The sequence below is a fragment of the Eucyclogobius newberryi genome, unplaced genomic scaffold, assembly GCF_026437365.1.
Source record: "Eucyclogobius newberryi isolate DKJ021-1_F unplaced genomic scaffold, fEucNew1.0.hap1 SCAF_10, whole genome shotgun sequence".
Classification (NCBI taxonomy): Eukaryota; Metazoa; Chordata; class Actinopteri; order Gobiiformes; family Gobiidae; genus Eucyclogobius; species Eucyclogobius newberryi.
Window position 1 is genome coordinate 10,185,364 of NW_027315724.1, and position 21,803 is coordinate 10,207,166.

Here is a 21,803-nt window from a genome sequence, read left to right on the forward strand (position 1 = left end):
AAACCTAATATGATAGACTCAAACTTTAAACTACATATTGTGTAGATTTACAGGTCCTACTTGCCCAGCAAAAAGGGTTCGAATAGCTCTTGCACTTTTTTCGAAAACTCACAAACAACTGTTCACGGGCTGAAAAGGCTTTTGGAGCAATAAAAACGTAAAAACTGCTATAACTCAAAAATTCAATAAGATAAGTTCAAACTTTAAAAGACATGTTGTGCAGATGTACAAGCCCCTCTTGCACAGAAAGTTTGGGTTAGATATCTCTTGTAGTTTCTTCAGAACACACAAATTATCTGAAAATGCTTTTGAAGCAATAGACACAAAAACAGCTATAAATCCAAAACCTAATATGATAGACTCAAACTTTAAACTATATATTGTGTAGATTTACAGGTCCTACTTGCCCAGCAAAAAGGGTTCGAATAGCTCTTGCACTTTTTTCGAAAACTCACAAACAACTGTTCACGGGCTGAAAAGGCTTTTGGAGCAATAAAAACTTAAAAACTGCTATAACTCAAAAATTCAATAAGATAAGTTCAAACTTTAAAATACATGTTGTGCAGATGTACAAGCCCCTCTTGCACGGAAAGTTTGGGTTAGATATCTCTTGTAGTTTCTTCAGAACACACAAATTATCTGAAAATGCTTTTGAAGCAATAGACACAAAAACAGCTATAAATCCAAAACCTAATATGATAGACTCAAACTTTAAACTATATATTGTGTAGATTTACAAGTCCTACTTGCCCAGCAAAAAGGGTTTGAATAGCTCTTGCACTTTTTTCGAAAACTTACAAACAACTGTTCACGGGCTGAAAAGGCTTTTGGAGCAATAAAAACGTAAAAACTGCTATAACTCAAAAATTCAATACGATAAGTTCAAACTTTAAAAGACATGTTGTGCAGATGTACAAGCCCCTCTTGCACGGAAAGTTTGGGTTAGATATCTCTTGTAGTTTCTTCAGAACACACAAATTATCTGAAAATGCTTTTGAAGCAATAGACACAAAAACAGCGATATATCCAAAACCTAATATGATAGACTCAAACTTTAAACTATATATTGTGTAGATTTACAGGTCCTACTTACCCAGCAAAAAGGGTTTGAATAGCTCTTGCACTTTTTTCGAAACTCACAAACTGTTAATGGGCTGAAAAGGCTTTTGGAGCAATAAAAACTTAAAAACTGCTATAACTCAAAAATGCAATAAGATAAGTTCAAACTTTAAAAGACATGTTGTGCAGATGTACAAGCCCCTCTTGCACAGAAAGTTTGGGTTAGATATCTCTTGTAGTTTCTTCAGAACACACAAATTATCTGAAAATGCTTTTGAAGCAATAGACACAAAAACAGCTATAAATCCAAAACCTTATATGATAGACTCAAACTTTAAACTATATATTGTGTAGATTTACAGGTCCTACTTGCCCAGCAAAAAGGGTTCGAATAGCTCTTGCACTTTTTTCGAAACTCACAAACAACTGTTCATGGGCTGAAAAGGCTTTTGGAGCAATAAAAACGTAAAAACTGCTATAACTCAAAAATTCAATAAGATAAGTTCAAACTTTAAAAGACATGTTGTGCAGATGTACAAGCCCCTCTTGCAGAGAAAGTTTGGGTTAGATATCTCTTGTAGTTTCTTCAGAACACACAAATTATCTGAAAATGCTTTTGAAGCAATAGACACAAAAACAGCTATAAATCCAAAACCTAATATGATAGACTCAAACTTTAAACTATGTATTGTGTATATTTACAGGTCCTACTTGCCCAGCAAAAAGGGTTTGAATAGCTCTTGCACTTTTTTCGAAACGCACACAACTGTTCATTGGCTGAAAAGGCTTTTGGAGCAATAAAAACGTAAAAACTGCTATAACTCAAAAATTCAATAAGATAAGTTCAAACTTTAAAAGACATGTTTTGCAGATGTACAAGCCCCTCTTGCACGGAAAGTTTGGGTTAGATATCTCTTGTAGTTTCTTCAGAACACACAAATTATCTGAAAATGCTTTTGAAGCAATAGACACAAAAACAGCTACAAATCCAAAACCTAATATGATAGACTCAAACTTTAAACTATGTATTGTGTAGATTTACAGGTCCTACTTGCCCAGCAAAAAGGGTTCGAATAGCTTTTGCACTTTTTTCGAAAATTCACAAACAACTGTTCATGGGCTGAAAAGGCTTTTGGAGCAATAAAAACGTAAAAACTGCTATAACTCAAAAATGCAATAAGATAAGTTCAAACTTTAAAAGACATGTTGTGCAGATGTACAAGCCCCTCTTGCACAGAAAGTTTGGGTTAGATATCTCTTGTAGTTTCTTCAGAACACACAAATTATCTGAAAATGCTTTTGAAGCAATAGACACAAAAACAGCTATAAATCCAAAACCTAATATGATAGACTCAAACTTTAAACTATATATTGTGTAGATTTACAGGTCCTACTTTCCCAGCAAAAAGGGTTTGAATAGCTCTTGCACTTTTTTTGAAACTCACAAACAACTGTTCATGGGCTGAAAAGGCTTTTGGAGCAATAAAAACTTAAAAACTGCTATAACTCAAAAATGCAATAAGATAAGTTCAAACTTTAAAAGACATGTTGTGCAGATGTACAAGCCCCTCTTGCACAGAAAGTTTGGGTTAGATATCTCTTGTAGTTTCTTCAGAACACACAAATTATCTGAAAATGCTTTTGAAGCAATAGACACAAAAATAGCTATAAATCCAAAACCTAATATGATAGACTCAAACTTTAAACTATGTATTGTGTAGATTTACAGGTCCTACTTGCCCAGCAAAAAGGGTTCGAATAGCTCTTGCACTTTTTTCGAAACTCACAAACAACTGTTCATGGGCTGAAAAGGCTTTTGGAGCAATAAAAACTTAAAAACTGCTATAACTCAAAAATGCAATAAGATAAGTTCAAACTTTAAAAGACATGTTGTGCAGATGTACAAGCCCCTCTTGCACAGAAAGTTTGGGTTAGATATCTCTTGTAGTTTCTTCAGAACACACAAATTATCTGAAAATGCTTTTGAAGCAATAGACACAAAAACAGCTATAAATCCAAAACCTAATATGATAGACTCAAACTTTAAACTATGTATTGTGTAGATTTACAGGTCCTACTTGCCCAGCAAAAAGGGTTTGAATAGCTCTTGCACTTTTTTCGAAACGCACACAACTGTTCATGGGCTGAAAAGGCTTTTGGAGCAATAAAAACGTAAAAACTGCTATAACTCAAAAATTCAATAAGATAAGTTCAAACTTTAAAAGACATGTTGTGCAGATGTACAAGCCCCTCTTGCACAGAAAGTTTGGGTTAGATATCTCTTGTAGTTTCTTCAGAACACACAAATTATCTGAAAATGCTTTTGAAGCAATAGACACAAAAACAGCTATAAATCCAAAACCTAATATGATAGACTCAAACTTTAAACTACATATTGTGTAGATTTACAGGTCCTACTTGCCCAGCAAAAAGGGTTCGAATAGCTCTTGCACTTTTTTCGAAAACTCACAAACAACTGTTCACGGGCTGAAAAGGCTTTTGGAGCAATAAAAACGTAAAAACTGCTATAACTCAAAAATTCAATAAGATAAGTTCAAACTTTAAAAGACATGTTGTGCAGATGTACAAGCCCCTCTTGCACAGAAAGTTTGGGTTAGATATCTCTTGTAGTTTCTTCAGAACACACAAATTATCTGAAAATGCTTTTGAAGCAATAGACACAAAAACAGCTATAAATCCAAAACCTAATATGATAGACTCAAACTTTAAACTACATATTGTGTAGATTTACAGGTCCTACTTGCCCAGCAAAAAGGGTTCGAATAGCTCTTGCACTTTTTTCGAAAACTCACAAACAACTGTTCATGAGCTGAAAAGGCTTTTGGAGCAATAAAAACTTAAAAACTGCTATAACTCAAAAATGCAATAAGATAAGTTCAAACTTTAAAAGACATGTTGTGCAGATGTACAAGACCCTCTTGCACGGAAAGTTTGGGTTAGATATCTCTTGTAGTTTTTTCAGAACACACAAATTATCTGAAAATGCTTTTGAAGCAATAGACACAAAAACAGCTATAAATCCCAAACCTAATATGATAGACTCAAACTTTAAACTATATATTGTGTAGATTTACAGGTCCTACTTGCCCAGCAAAAAGGGTTCGAATAGCTCTTGCACTTTTTTCGAAACTCACAAACAACTGTTCATGGGCTGAAAAGGCTTTTGGAGCAATAAAAACTTAAAAACTGCAATAACTCAAACATGCAATAAGATAAGTTCAAACTTTAAAAGACATGTTGTGCAGATGTACAAGCCCCTCTTGCACAGAAAGTTTGGGTTAGATATCTCTTGTAGTTTCTTCAGAACACACAAATTATCTGAAAATGCTTTTGAAGCAATAGACACAAAAACAGCTATAAATCCAAAACCTAATATGATAGACTCAAACTTTAAACTATATATTGTGTAGATTTACAGGTCCTACTTGCCCAGCAAAAAGGGTTTGAATAGCTCTTGCACTTTTTTCGAAACTCACAAACAACTGTTCATGGGCTGAAAAGGCTTTTGGGGCAATAAAAACGTAAAAACTGTTATAACTCAAAAATGCAACAAGATAGGTTCAAACTTTAAAAGACATGTTGTGCAGATGTACAAGCCCCTCTTGCACAGAAAGTTTGGGTTAGATATCTCTTGTAGTTTCTTCAGAACACACAAATTATCTGAAAATGCTTTTGAAGCAATAGACACAAAAACAGCTATAAATCCAAAACCTAATATGATAGACTCAAACTTTAAACTATATATTGTGTAGATTTACAGGTCCTACTTGCCCAGCAAAAAGGGTTCGAATAGCTCTTGCACTTTTTTCGAAAACTCACAAACAACTGTTCACGGGCTGAAAAGGCTTTTGGAGCAATAAAAACGTAAAAACTGCTATAACTCAAAAATGCAATAAGATAAGTTCAAACTTTAAAAGACATGTTGTGCAGATGTACAAGCCCCTCTTGCACAGAAAGTTTGGGTTAGATATCTCTTGTAGTTTCTTCAGAACACACAAATTATCTGAAAATGCTTTTGAAGCAATAGACACAAAAACAGCTATAAATCCAAAACCTAATATGATAGACTCAAACTTTAAACTATATATTGTGTAGATTTACAGGTCCTACTTGCCCAGCAAAAAGGGTTCGAATAGCTCTTGCACTTTTTTCGAAAACTCACAAACAACTGTTCACGGGCTGAAAAGGCTTTTGGAGCAATAAAAACTTAAAAACTGCTATAACTCAAAAATTCAATAAGATAAGTTCAAACTTTAAAAGACATGTTGTGCAGATGTACAAGCCCCTCTTGCACGGAAAGTTTGGGTTAGATATCTCTTGTAGTTTCTTCAGAACACACAAATTATCTGAAAATGCTTTTGAAGCAATAGACACAAAAACAGCTATAAATCCAAAACCTAATATGATAGACTCAAACTTTAAACTATATATTGTGTAGATTTACAAGTCCTACTTGCCCAGCAAAAAGGGTTTGAATAGCTCTTGCACTTTTTTCGAAAACTTACAAACAACTGTTCACGGGCTGAAAAGGCTTTTGGAGCAATAAAAACGTAAAAACTGCTATAACTCAAAAATTCAATAAGATAAGTTCAAACTTTAAAAGACATGTTGTGCAGATGTACAAGCCCCTCTTGCACGGAAAGTTTGGGTTAGATATCTCTTGTAGTTTCTTCAGAACACACAAATTATCTGAAAATGCTTTTGAAGCAATAGACACAAAAACAGCTATATATCCAAAACCTAATATGATAGACTCAAACTTTAAACTATATATTGTGTAGATTTACAGGTCCTACTTACCCAGCAAAAAGGGTTTGAATAGCTCTTGCACTTTTTTCGAAACTCACAAACTGTTAATGGGCTGAAAAGGCTTTTGGAGCAATAAAAACTTAAAAACTGCTATAACTCAAAAATGCAATAAGATAAGTTCAAACTTTAAAAGACATGTTGTGCAGATGTACAAGCCCCTCTTGCACAGAAAGTTTGGGTTAGATATCTCTTGTAGTTTCTTCAGAACACACAAATTATCTGAAAATGCTTTTGAAGCAATAGACACAAAAACAGCTATAAATCCAAAACCTAATATGATAGACTCAAACTTTAAACTATATATTGTGTAGATTTACAGGTCCTACTTGCCCAGCAAAAAGGGTTCGAATAGCTCTTGCACTTTTTTCGAAACTCACAAACAACTGTTCATGGGCTGAAAAGGCTTTTGGAGCAATAAAAACGTAAAAACTGCTATAACTCAAAAATTCAATAAGATAAGTTCAAACTTTAAAAGACATGTTGTGCAGATGTACAAGCCCCTCTTGCAGAGAAAGTTTGGGTTAGATATCTCTTGTAGTTTCTTCAGAACACACAAATTATCTGAAAATGCTTTTGAAGCAATAGACACAAAAACAGCTATAAGTCCAAAACCTAATATGATAGACTCAAACTTTAAACTATGTATTGTGTATATTTACAGGTCCTACTTGCCCAGCAAAAAGGGTTTGAATAGCTCTTGCACTTTTTTCGAAACGCACACAACTGTTCATTGGCTGAAAAGGCTTTTGGAGCAATAAAAACGTAAAAACTGCTATAACTCAAAAATTCAATAAGATAAGTTCAAACTTTAAAAGACATGTTTTGCAGATGTACAAGCCCCTCTTGCACGGAAAGTTTGGGTTAGATATCTCTTGTAGTTTCTTCAGAACACACAAATTATCTGAAAATGCTTTTGAAGCAATAGACACAAAAACAGCTACAAATCCAAAACCTAATATGATAGACTCAAACTTTAAACTATGTATTGTGTAGATTTACAGGTCCTACTTGCCCAGCAAAAAGGGTTCGAATAGCTTTTGCACTTTTTTCGAAAATTCACAAACAACTGTTCATGGGCTGAAAAGGCTTTTGGAGCAATAAAAACGTAAAAACTGCTATAACTCAAAAATGCAATAAGATAAGTTCAAACTTTAAAAGACATGTTGTGCAGATGTACAAGCCCCTCTTGCACAGAAAGTTTGGGTTAGATATCTCTTGTAGTTTCTTCAGAACACACAAATTATCTGAAAATGCTTTTGAAGCAATAGACACAAAAACAGCTATAAATCCAAAACCTAATATGATAGACTCAAACTTTAAACTATATATTGTGTAGATTTACAGGTCCTACTTTCCCAGCAAAAAGGGTTTGAATAGCTCTTGCACTTTTTTTGAAACTCACAAACAACTGTTCATGGGCTGAAAAGGCTTTTGGAGCAATAAAAACTTAAAAACTGCTATAACTCAAAAATGCAATAAGATAAGTTCAAACTTTAAAAGACATGTTGTGCAGATGTACAAGCCCCTCTTGCACAGAAAGTTTGGGTTAGATATCTCTTGTAGTTTCTTCAGAACACACAAATTATCTGAAAATGCTTTTGAAGCAATAGACACAAAAATAGCTATAAATCCAAAACCTAATATGATAGACTCAAACTTTAAACTATGTATTGTGTAGATTTACAGGTCCTACTTGCCCAGCAAAAAGGGTTCGAATAGCTCTTGCACTTTTTTCGAAACTCACAAACAACTGTTCATGGGCTGAAAAGGCTTTTGGAGCAATAAAAACTTAAAAACTGCTATAACTCAAAAATGCAATAAGATAAGTTCAAACTTTAAAAGACATGTTGTGCAGATGTACAAGCCCCTCTTGCACAGAAAGTTTGGGTTAGATATCTCTTGTAGTTTCTTCAGAACACACAAATTATCTGAAAATGCTTTTGAAGCAATAGACACAAAAACAGCTATAAATCCAAAACCTAATATGATAGACTCAAACTTTAAACTATATATTGTGTAGATTTACAGGTCCTACTTTCCCAGCAAAAAGGGTTTGAATAGCTCTTGCACTTTTTTTGAAACTCACAAACAACTGTTCATGGGCTGAAAAGGCTTTTGGAGCAATAAAAACGTAAAAACTGCTATAACTCAAAAATGCAATAAGATAAGTTCAAACTTTAAAAGACATGTTGTGCAGATGTACAAGCCCCTCTTGCACAGAAAGTTTGGGTTAGATATCTCTTGTAGTTTCTTCAGAACACACAAATTATCTGAAAATGCTTTTGAAGCAATAGACACAAAAATAGCTATAAATCCAAAACCTAATATGATAGACTCAAACTTTAAACTATGTATTGTGTAGATTTACAGGTCCTACTTGCCCAGCAAAAAGGGTTCGAATAGCTCTTGCACTTTTTTCGAAACTCACAAACAACTGTTCATGGGCTGAAAAGGCTTTTGGAGCAATAAAAACTTAAAAACTGCTATAACTCAAAAATGCAATAAGATAAGTTCAAACTTTAAAAGACATGTTGTGCAGATGTACAAGCCCCTCTTGCACAGAAAGTTTGGGTTAGATATCTCTTGTAGTTTCTTCAGAACACACAAATTATCTGAAAATGCTTTTGAAGCAATAGACACAAAAACAGCTATAAATCCAAAACCTAATATGATAGACTCAAACTTTAAACTATGTATTGTGTAGATTTACAGGTCCTACTTGCCCAGCAAAAAGGGTTTGAATAGCTCTTGCACTTTTTTCGAAACGCACACAACTGTTCATGGGCTGAAAAGGCTTTTGGAGCAATAAAAACGTAAAAACTGCTATAACTCAAAAATTCAATAAGATAAGTTCAAACTTTAAAAGACATGTTGTGCAGATGTACAAGCCCCTCTTGCACAGAAAGTTTGGGTTAGATATCTCTTGTAGTTTCTTCAGAACACACAAATTATCTGAAAATGCTTTTGAAGCAATAGACACAAAAACAGCTATAAATCCAAAACCTAATATGATAGACTCAAACTTTAAACTACATATTGTGTAGATTTACAGGTCCTACTTGCCCAGCAAAAAGGGTTCGAATAGCTCTTGCACTTTTTTCGAAAACTCACAAACAACTGTTCATGGGCTGAAAAGGCTTTTGGAGCAATAAAAACGTAAAAACTGCTATAACTCAAAAATTCAATAAGATAAGTTCAAACTTTAAAAGACATGTTGTGCAGATGTACAAGCCCCTCTTGCACAGAAAGTTTGGGTTAGATATCTCTTGTAGTTTCTTCAGAACACACAAATTATCTGAAAATGCTTTTGAAGCAATAGACACAAAAACAGCTATAAATCCAAAACCTAATATGATAGACTCAAACTTTAAACTACATATTGTGTAGATTTACAGGTCCTACTTGCCCAGCAAAAAGGGTTCGAATAGCTCTTGCACTTTTTTCGAAAACTCACAAACAACTGTTCATGAGCTGAAAAGGCTTTTGGAGCAATAAAAACTTAAAAACTGCTATAACTCAAAAATGCAATAAGATAAGTTCAAACTTTAAAAGACATGTTGTGCAGATGTACAAGCCCCTCTTGCACGGAAAGTTTGGGTTAGATATCTCTTGTAGTTTTTTCAGAACACACAAATTATCTGAAAATGCTTTTGAAGCAATAGACACAAAAACAGCTATAAATCCAAAACCTAATATGATAGACTCAAACTTTAAACTATATATTGTGTAGATTTACAGGTCCTACTTGCCCAGCAAAAAGGGTTCGAATAGCTCTTGCACTTTTTTCGAAACTCACAAACAACTGTTCATGGGCTGAAAAGGCTTTTGGAGCAATAAAAACTTAAAAACTGCAATAACTCAAAAATGCAATAAGATAAGTTCAAACTTTAAAAGACATGTTGTGCAGATGTACAAGCCCCTCTTGCACAGAAAGTTTGGGTTAGATATCTCTTGTAGTTTCTTCAGAACACACAAATTATCTGAAAATGCTTTTGAAGCAATAGACACAAAAACAGCTATAAATCCAAAACCTAATATGATAGACTCAAACTTTAAACTATATATTGTGTAGATTTACAGGTCCTACTTGCCCAGCAAAAAGGGTTTGAATAGCTCTTGCACTTTTTTCGAAACTCACAAACAACTGTTCATGGGCTGAAAAGGCTTTTGGGGCAATAAAAACGTAAAAACTGTTATAACTCAAAAATGCAACAAGATAGGTTCAAACTTTAAAAGACATGTTGTGCAGATGTACAAGCCCCTCTTGCACAGAAAGTTTGGGTTAGATATCTCTTGTAGTTTCTTCAGAACACACAAATTATCTGAAAATGCTTTTGAAGCAATAGACACAAAAACAGCTATAAATCCAAAACCTAATATGATAGACTCAAACTTTAAACTATATATTGTGTAGATTTACAGGTCCTACTTGCCCAGCAAAAAGGGTTCGAATAGCTCTTGCACTTTTTTCGAAACTCACAAACAACTGTTCATGGGCTGAAAAGGCTTTTGGAGCAATAAAAACTTAAAAACTGCAATAACTCAAAAATGCAATAAGATAAGTTCAAACTTTAAAAGACATGTTGTGCAGATGTACAAGCCCCTCTTGCACAGAAAGTTTGGGTTAGATATCTCTTGTAGTTTCTTCAGAACACACAAATTATCTGAAAATGCTTTTGAAGCAATAGACACAAAAACAGCTATAAATCCAAAACCTAATATGATAGACTCAAACTTTAAACTATATATTGTGTAGATTTACAGGTCCTACTTGCCCAGCAAAAAGGGTTTGAATAGCTCTTGCACTTTTTTCGAAACTCACAAACAACTGTTCATGGGCTGAAAAGGCTTTTGGGGCAATAAAAACGTAAAAACTGTTATAACTCAAAAATGCAACAAGATAGGTTCAAACTTTAAAAGACATGTTGTGCAGATGTACAAGCCCCTCTTGCACAGAAAGTTTGGGTTAGATATCTCTTGTAGTTTCTTCAGAACACACAAATTATCTGAAAATGCTTTTGAAGCAATAGACACAAAAACAGCTATAAATCCAAAACCTAATATGATAGACTCAAACTTTAAACTATATATTGTGTAGATTTACAGGTCCTACTTGCCCAGCAAAAAGGGTTCGAATAGCTCTTGCACTTTTTTCGAAAACTCACAAACAACTGTTCACGGGCTGAAAAGGCTTTTGGAGCAATAAAAACGTAAAAACTGCTATAACTCAAAAATGCAATAAGATAAGTTCAAACTTTAAAAGACATGTTGTGCAGATGTACAAGCCCCTCTTGCCCAGAAAGTTTGGGTTAGATATCTCTTGTAGTTTCTTCAGAACACACAAATTATCTGAAAATGCTTTTGAAGCAATAGACACAAAAACAGCTATAAATCCAAAACCTAATATGATAGACTCAAACTTTAAACTATATATTGTGTAGATTTACAGGTCCTACTTGCCCAGCAAAAAGGGTTCGAATAGCTCTTGCACTTTTTTCGAAAACTCACAAACAACTGTTCACGGGCTGAAAAGGCTTTTGGAGCAATAAAAACTTAAAAACTGCTATAACTCAAAAATTCAATAAGATAAGTTCAAACTTTAAAAGACATGTTGTGCAGATGTACAAGCCCCTCTTGCACGGAAAGTTTGGGTTAGATATCTCTTGTAGTTTCTTCAGAACACACAAATTATCTGAAAATGCTTTTGAAGCAATAGACACAAAAACAGCTATAAATCCAAAACCTAATATGATAGACTCAAACTTTAAACTATATATTGTGTAGATTTACAAGTCCTACTTGCCCAGCAAAAAGGGTTTGAATAGCTCTTGCACTTTTTTCGAAAACTTACAAACAACTGTTCACGGGCTGAAAAGGCTTTTGGAGCAATAAAAACGTAAAAACTGCTATAACTCAAAAATTCAATAAGATAAGTTCAAACTTTAAAAGACATGTTGTGCAGATGTACAAGCCCCTCTTGCACGGAAAGTTTGGGTTAGATATCTCTTGTAGTTTCTTCAGAACACACAAATTATCTGAAAATGCTTTTGAAGCAATAGACACAAAAACAGCTATATATCCAAAACCTAATATGATAGACTCAAACTTTAAACTATATATTGTGTAGATTTACAGGTCCTACTTACCCAGCAAAAAGGGTTTGAATAGCTCTTGCACTTTTTTCGAAACTCACAAACTGTTAATGGGCTGAAAAGGCTTTTGGAGCAATAAAAACTTAAAAACTGCTATAACTCAAAAATGCAATAAGATAAGTTCAAACTTTAAAAGACATGTTGTGCAGATGTACAAGCCCCTCTTGCACAGAAAATTTGGGTTAGATATCTCTTGTAGTTTCTTCAGAACACACAAATTATCTGAAAATGCTTTTGAAGCAAAAGACACAAAAACAGCTATAAATCCAAAACCTAATATGATAGACTCAAACTTTAAACTATATATTGTGTAGATTTACAGGTCCTACTTGCCCAGCAAAAAGGGTTCGAATAGCTCTTGCACTTTTTTCGAAACTCACAAACAACTGTTCATGGGCTGAAAAGGCTTTTGGAGCAATAAAAACGTAAAAACTGCTATAACTCAAAAATTCAATAAGATAAGTTCAAACTTTAAAAGACATAATGTGCAGATGTACAAGCCCCTCTTGCACAGAAAGTTTGGGTTAGATATCTCTTGTAGTTTCTTCAGAACACACAAATTATCTGAAAATGCTTTTGAAGCAATAGACACAAAAACAGCTACAAATCCAAAACCTAATATGATAGACTCAAACTTTAAACTATGTATTGTGTAGATTTACAGGTCCTACTTGCCCAGCAAAAAGGGTTCGAATAGCTTTTGCACTTTTTTCGAAACTCACAAACAACTGTTCATGGGCTGAAAAGGCTTTTGGAGCAATAAAAACTTAAAAACTGCTATAACTCAAAAATTCAATAAGATAAGTTCAAACTTTAAAAGACATGTTGTGCAGATGTACAAGCCCCTCTTGCACGGAAAGTTTGGGTTAGATATCTCTTGTAGTTTCTTCAGAACACACAAATTATCTGAAAATGCTTTTGAAGCAATAGACACAAAAACAGCTATAAATCCAAAACCTAATATGATAGACTCAAACTTTAAACTATATATTGTGTAGATTTACAAGTCCTACTTGCCCAGCAAAAAGGGTTTGAATAGCTCTTGCACTTTTTTCGAAAACTTACAAACAACTGTTCACGGGCTGAAAAGGCTTTTGGAGCAATAAAAACGTAAAAACTGCTATAACTCAAAAATTCAATAAGATAAGTTCAAACTTTAAAAGACATGTTGTGCAGATGTACAAGCCCCTCTTGCACGGAAAGTTTGGGTTAGATATCTCTTGTAGTTTCTTCAGAACACACAAATTATCTGAAAATGCTTTTGAAGCAATAGACACAAAAACAGCTATATATCCAAAACCTAATATGATAGACTCAAACTTTAAACTATATATTGTGTAGATTTACAGGTCCTACTTACCCAGCAAAAAGGGTTTGAATAGCTCTTGCACTTTTTTCGAAACTCACAAACTGTTAATGGGCTGAAAAGGCTTTTGGAGCAATAAAAACTTAAAAACTGCTATAACTCAAAAATGCAATAAGATAAGTTCAAACTTTAAAAGACATGTTGTGCAGATGTACAAGCCCCTCTTGCACAGAAAGTTTGGGTTAGATATCTCTTGTAGTTTCTTCAGAACACACAAATTATCTGAAAATGCTTTTGAAGCAATAGACACAAAAACAGCTATAAATCCAAAACCTAATATGATAGACTCAAACTTTAAACTATATATTGTGTAGATTTACAGGTCCTACTTGCCCAGCAAAAAGGGTTCGAATAGCTCTTGCACTTTTTTCGAAACTCACAAACAACTGTTCATGGGCTGAAAAGGCTTTTGGAGCAATAAAAACGTAAAAACTGCTATAACTCAAAAATTCAATAAGATAAGTTCAAACTTTAAAAGACATGTTGTGCAGATGTACAAGCCCCTCTTGCAGAGAAAGTTTGGGTTAGATATCTCTTGTAGTTTCTTCAGAACACACAAATTATCTGAAAATGCTTTTGAAGCAATAGACACAAAAACAGCTATAAATCCAAAACCTAATATGATAGACTCAAACTTTAAACTATGTATTGTGTATATTTACAGGTCCTACTTGCCCAGCAAAAAGGGTTTGAATAGCTCTTGCACTTTTTTCGAAACGCACACAACTGTTCATTGGCTGAAAAGGCTTTTGGAGCAATAAAAACGTAAAAACTGCTATAACTCAAAAATTCAATAAGATAAGTTCAAACTTTAAAAGACATGTTTTGCAGATGTACAAGCCCCTCTTGCACGGAAAGTTTGGGTTAGATATCTCTTGTAGTTTCTTCAGAACACACAAATTATCTGAAAATGCTTTTGAAGCAATAGACACAAAAACAGCTACAAATCCAAAACCTAATATGATAGACTCAAACTTTAAACTATGTATTGTGTAGATTTACAGGTCCTACTTGCCCAGCAAAAAGGGTTCGAATAGCTTTTGCACTTTTTTCGAAAATTCACAAACAACTGTTCATGGGCTGAAAAGGCTTTTGGAGCAATAAAAACGTAAAAACTGCTATAACTCAAAAATGCAATAAGATAAGTTCAAACTTTAAAAGACATGTTGTGCAGATGTACAAGCCCCTCTTGCACAGAAAGTTTGGGTTAGATATCTCTTGTAGTTTCTTCAGAACACACAAATTATCTGAAAATGCTTTTGAAGCAATAGACACAAAAACAGCTATAAATCCAAAACCTAATATGATAGACTCAAACTTTAAACTATATATTGTGTAGATTTACAGGTCCTACTTTCCCAGCAAAAAGGGTTTGAATAGCTCTTGCACTTTTTTTGAAACTCACAAACAACTGTTCATGGGCTGAAAAGGCTTTTGGAGCAATAAAAACTTAAAAACTGCTATAACTCAAAAATGCAATAAGATAAGTTCAAACTTTAAAAGACATGTTGTGCAGATGTACAAGCCCCTCTTGCACAGAAAGTTTGGGTTAGATATCTCTTGTAGTTTCTTCAGAACACACAAATTATCTGAAAATGCTTTTGAAGCAATAGACACAAAAATAGCTATAAATCCAAAACCTAATATGATAGACTCAAACTTTAAACTATGTATTGTGTAGATTTACAGGTCCTACTTGCCCAGCAAAAAGGGTTCGAATAGCTCTTGCACTTTTTTCGAAACTCACAAACAACTGTTCATGGGCTGAAAAGGCTTTTGGAGCAATAAAAACTTAAAAACTGCTATAACTCAAAAATGCAATAAGATAAGTTCAAACTTTAAAAGACATGTTGTGCAGATGTACAAGCCCCTCTTGCACAGAAAGTTTGGGTTAGATATCTCTTGTAGTTTCTTCAGAACACACAAATTATCTGAAAATGCTTTTGAAGCAATAGACACAAAAACAGCTATAAATCCAAAACCTAATATGATAGACTCAAACTTTAAACTATATATTGTGTAGATTTACAGGTCCTACTTTCCCAGCAAAAAGGGTTTGAATAGCTCTTGCACTTTTTTTGAAACTCACAAACAACTGTTCATGGGCTGAAAAGGCTTTTGGAGCAATAAAAACGTAAAAACTGCTATAACTCAAAAATGCAATAAGATAAGTTCAAACTTTAAAAGACATGTTGTGCAGATGTACAAGCCCCTCTTGCACAGAAAGTTTGGGTTAGATATCTCTTGTAGTTTCTTCAGAACACACAAATTATCTGAAAATGCTTTTGAAGCAATAGACACAAAAATAGCTATAAATCCAAAACCTAATATGATAGACTCAAACTTTAAACTATGTATTGTGTAGATTTACAGGTCCTACTTGCCCAGCAAAAAGGGTTCGAATAGCTCTTGCACTTTTTTCGAAACTCACAAACAACTGTTCATGGGCTGAAAAGGCTTTTGGAGCAATAAAAACTTAAAAACTGCTATAACTCAAAAATGCAATAAGATAAGTTCAAACTTTAAAAGACATGTTGTGCAGATGTACAAGCCCCTCTTGCACAGAAAGTTTGGGTTAGATATCTCTTGTAGTTTCTTCAGAACACACAAATTATCTGAAAATGCTTTTGAAGCAATAGACACAAAAACAGCTATAAATCCAAAACCTAATATGATAGACTCAAACTTTAAACTATGTATTGTGTAGATTTACAGGTCCTACTTGCCCAGCAAAAAGGGTTTGAATAGCTCTTGCACTTTTTTCGAAACGCACACAACTGTTCATGGGCTGAAAAGGCTTTTGGAGCAATAAAAACGTAAAAACTGCTATAACTCAAAAATTCAATAAGATAAGTTCAAACTTTAAAAGACATGTTGTGCAGATGTACAAGCCCCTCTTGCACAGAAAGTTTGGGTTAGATATCTCTTGTAGTTTCTTCAGAACACACAAATTATCTGAAAATGCTTTTGAAGCAATAGACACAAAAACAGCTATAAATCCAAAACCTAATATGATAGACTCAAACTTTAAACTACATATTGTGTAGATTTACAGGTCCTACTTGCCCAGCAAAAAGGGTTCGAATAGCTCTTGCACTTTTTTCGAAAACTCACAAACAACTGTTCATGGGCTGAAAAGGCTTTTGGAGCAATAAAAACGTAAAAACTGCTATAACTCAAAAATTCAATAAGATAAGTTCAAACTTTAAAAGACATGTTGTGCAGATGTACAAGCCCCTCTTGCACAGAAAGTTTGGGTTAGATATCTCTTGTAGTTTCTTCAGAACACACAAATTATCTGAAAATGCTTTTGAAGCAATAGACACAAAAACAGCTATAAATCCAAAACCTAATATGATAGACTCAAACTTTAAACTACATATTGTGTAGATTTACAGGTCCTACTTGCCCAGCAAAAAGGGTTCGAATAGCTCTTGCACTTTTTTCGAAAACTCACAAACAACTGTTCATGAGCTGAAAAGGCTTTTGGAGCAATAAAAACTTAAAAACTGCTATAACTCAAAAATGCAATAAGATAAGTTCAAACTTTAAAAGACATGTTGTGCAGATGTACAAGCCCCTCTTGCACGGAAAGTTTGGGTTAGATATCTCTTGTAGTTTTTTCAGAACACACAAATTATCTGAAAATGCTTTTGAAGCAATAGACACAAAAACAGCTATAAATCCAAAACCTAATATGATAGACTCAAACTTTAAACTATATATTGTGTAGATTTACAGGTCCTACTTGCCCAGCAAAAAGGGTTCGAATAGCTCTTGCACTTTTTTCGAAACTCACAAACAACTGTTCATGGGCTGAAAAGGCTTTTGGAGCAATAAAAACTTAAAAACTGCAATAACTCAAAAATGCAATAAGATAAGTTCAAACTTTAAAAGACATGTTGTGCAGATGTACAAGCCCCTCTTGCACAGAAAGTTTGGGTTAGATATCTCTTGTAGTTTCTTCAGAACACACAAATTATCTGAAAATGCTTTTGAAGCAATAGACACAAAAACAGCTATAAATCCAAAACCTAATATGATAGACTCAAACTTTAAACTATATATTGTGTAGATTTACAGGTCCTACTTGCCCAGCAAAAAGGGTTTGAATAGCTCTTGCACTTTTTTCGAAACTCACAAACAACTGTTCATGGGCTGAAAAGGCTTTTGGGGCAATAAAAACGTAAAAACTGTTATAACTCAAAAATGCAACAAGATAGGTTCAAACTTTAAAAGACATGTTGTGCAGATGTACAAGCCCCTCTTGCACAGAAAGTTTGGGTTAGATATCTCTTGTAGTTTCTTCAGAACACACAAATTATCTGAAAATGCTTTTGAAGCAATAGACACAAAAACAGCTATAAATCCAAAACCTAATATGATAGACTCAAACTTTAAACTATATATTGTGTAGATTTACAGGTCCTACTTGCCCAGCAAAAAGGGTTCGAATAGCTCTTGCACTTTTTTCGAAACTCACAAACAACTGTTCATGGGCTGAAAAGGCTTTTGGAGCAATAAAAACTTAAAAACTGCAATAACTCAAAAATGCAATAAGATAAGTTCAAACTTTAAAAGACATGTTGTGCAGATGTACAAGCCCCTCTTGCACAGAAAGTTTGGGTTAGATATCTCTTGTAGTTTCTTCAGAACACACAAATTATCTGAAAATGCTTTTGAAGCAATAGACACAAAAACAGCTATAAATCCAAAACCTAATATGATAGACTCAAACTTTAAACTATATATTGTGTAGATTTACAGGTCCTACTTGCCCAGCAAAAAGGGTTTGAATAGCTCTTGCACTTTTTTCGAAACTCACAAACAACTGTTCATGGGCTGAAAAGGCTTTTGGGGCAATAAAAACGTAAAAACTGTTATAACTCAAAAATGCAACAAGATAGGTTCAAACTTTAAAAGACATGTTGTGCAGATGTACAAGCCCCTCTTGCACAGAAAGTTTGGGTTAGATATCTCTTGTAGTTTCTTCAGAACACACAAATTATCTGAAAATGCTTTTGAAGCAATAGACACAAAAACAGCTATAAATCCAAAACCTAATATGATAGACTCAAACTTTAAACTATATATTGTGTAGATTTACAGGTCCTACTTGCCCAGCAAAAAGGGTTCGAATAGCTCTTGCACTTTTTTCGAAAACTCACAAACAACTGTTCACGGGCTGAAAAGGCTTTTGGAGCAATAAAAACGTAAAAACTGCTATAACTCAAAAATGCAATAAGATAAGTTCAAACTTTAAAAGACATGTTGTGCAGATGTACAAGCCCCTCTTGCCCAGAAAGTTTGGGTTAGATATCTCTTGTAGTTTCTTCAGAACACACAAATTATCTGAAAATGCTTTTGAAGCAATAGACACAAAAACAGCTATAAATCCAAAACCTAATATGATAGACTCAAACTTTAAACTATATATTGTGTAGATTTACAGGTCCTACTTGCCCAGCAAAAAGGGTTCGAATAGCTCTTGCACTTTTTTCGAAAACTCACAAACAACTGTTCACGGGCTGAAAAGGCTTTTGGAGCAATAAAAACTTAAAAACTGCTATAACTCAAAAATTCAATAAGATAAGTTCAAACTTTAAAAGACATGTTGTGCAGATGTACAAGCCCCTCTTGCACGGAAAGTTTGGGTTAGATATCTCTTGTAGTTTCTTCAGAACACACAAATTATCTGAAAATGCTTTTGAAGCAATAGACACAAAAACAGCTATAAATCCAAAACCTAATATGATAGACTCAAACTTTAAACTATATATTGTGTAGATTTACAAGTCCTACTTGCCCAGCAAAAAGGGTTTGAATAGCTCTTGCACTTTTTTCGAAAACTTACAAACAACTGTTCACGGGCTGAAAAGGCTTTTGGAGCAATAAAAACGTAAAAACTGCTATAACTCAAAAATTCAATAAGATAAGTTCAAACTTTAAAAGACATGTTGTGCAGATGTACAAGCCCCTCTTGCACGGAAAGTTTGGGTTAGATATCTCTTGTAGTTTCTTCAGAACACACAAATTATCTGAAAATGCTTTTGAAGCAATAGACACAAAAACAGCTATATATCCAAAACCTAATATGATAGACTCAAACTTTAAACTATATATTGTGTAGATTTACAGGTCCTACTTACCCAGCAAAAAGGGTTTGAATAGCTCTTGCACTTTTTTCGAAACTCACAAACTGTTAATGGGCTGAAAAGGCTTTTGGAGCAATAAAAACTTAAAAACTGCTATAACTCAAAAATGCAATAAGATAAGTTCAAACTTTAAAAGACATGTTGTGCAGATGTACAAGCCCCTCTTGCACAGAAAATTTGGGTTAGATATCTCTTGTAGTTTCTTCAGAACACACAAATTATCTGAAAATGCTTTTGAAGCAAAAGACACAAAAACAGCTATAAATCCAAAACCTAATATGATAGACTCAAACTTTAAACTATATATTGTGTAGATTTACAGGTCCTACTTGCCCAGCAAAAAGGGTTCGAATAGCTCTTGCACTTTTTTCGAAACTCACAAACAACTGTTCATGGGCTGAAAAGGCTTTTGGAGCAATAAAAACGTAAAAACTGCTATAACTCAAAAATTCAATAAGATAAGTTCAAACTTTAAAAGACATAATGTGCAGATGTACAAGCCCCTCTTGCACAGAAAGTTTGGGTTAGATATCTCTTGTAGTTTCTTCAGAACACACAAATTATCTGAAAATGCTTTTGAAGCAATAGACACAAAAACAGCTACAAATCCAAAACCTAATATGATAGACTCAAACTTTAAACTATGTATTGTGTAGATTTACAGGTCCTACTTGCCCAGCAAAAAGGGTTCGAATAGCTTTTGCACTTTTTTCGAAACTCACAAACAACTGTTCATGGGCTGAAAAGGCTTTTGGAGCAATAAAAACTTAAAAACTGCAATAACTCAAAAATGCAATAAGATAAGTTCAAACTTTAAAAGACATGTTGTGCAGATGTACAAGCCCCTCTTGCACGGAAAGTTTGGGTTAGATATCTCTTGTAGTTTCTTCAGAACACACAGATTATCTGAAAATGCTTTTGAAGCAATAGACACAAAAACAGCTATAAATCCAAAACCTAATATGATAGACTCAAACTTTAAACTATGTATTGTGTAGATTTACAGGTCCTACTTGCCCAGCAAAAAGGGTTCGAATAGCTCTTGCACTTTTTTTGAAACTCACACAACTGTTCATGGGCTGAAAAGGCTTTTGGAGCAATAAAAACTTAAAAACTGCTATAACTCAAAAATGCAATAAGATAAGTTCAAACTTTAAAAGACATGTTGTGCAGATGTACAAGCCCCTCTTGCACAGAAAGTTTGGGTTAGATATCTCTTGTAGTTTCTTCAGAACACACAAATTATCTGAAAATGCTTTTGAAGCTATAGACACAAAAACAGCTATAAATCCAAAACCTAATATGATAGACTCAAACTTTAAGCTATATATTGTGTAGATTTACAGGTCCTACTTGCCCAGCAAAAAGGGTTCGAATAGCTCTTGCACTTTTTTCGAAAACTCACAAACAACTGTTCACGGGCTGAAAAGGCTTTTGGAGCAATAAAAACGTAAAAACTGCTATAACTCAAAAATGCAATAAGATAAGTTCAAACTTTAAAAGACACGTTGTGCAGATGTACAAGCCCCTCTTGCACAGAAAGTTTGGGTTAGATATCTCTTGTAGTTTCTTCAGAACACACAAATTATCTGAAAATGCTTTTGAAGCAATAGACACAAAAACAGCTATAAATCCAAAACCTAATATGATAGACTCAAACTTTAAACTACATATTGTGTAGATTTACAGGTCCTACTTGCCCAGCAAAAAGGGTTCGAATAGCTCTTGCACTTTTTTCGAAAACTCACAAACAACTGTTCATGGGCTGAAAAGGCTTTTGGAGCAATAAAAACTTAAAAACTGCTATAACTCAAAAATGCAATAAGATAAGTTCAAACTTTAAAAGAAATGTTGTGCAGATGTACAAGCCCCTCTTGCACGGAAAGTTTGGGTTAGATATCTCTTGTAGTTTCTTCAGAACACACAAATTATCTGAAAATGCTTTTGAAGCAATAGACACAAAAACAGCTATAAATCCAAAACCTAATATGATAGACTCAAACTTTAAACTATATATTGTGTAGATTTACAGGTCCTACTTGCCCAGCAAAAAGGGTTCGAATAGCTCTTGCACTTTTTTTGAAACTCACAAACAACTGTTCATGGGCTAAAAAAGGCTTTTGGAGCAATAAAAACTTAAAAACTGCAATAACTCAAAAATGCAATAAGATAAGTTCAAACTTTAAAAGACATGTTGTGCAGATGTACAAGCCCCTCTTGCACAGAAAGTTTGGGTTAGAT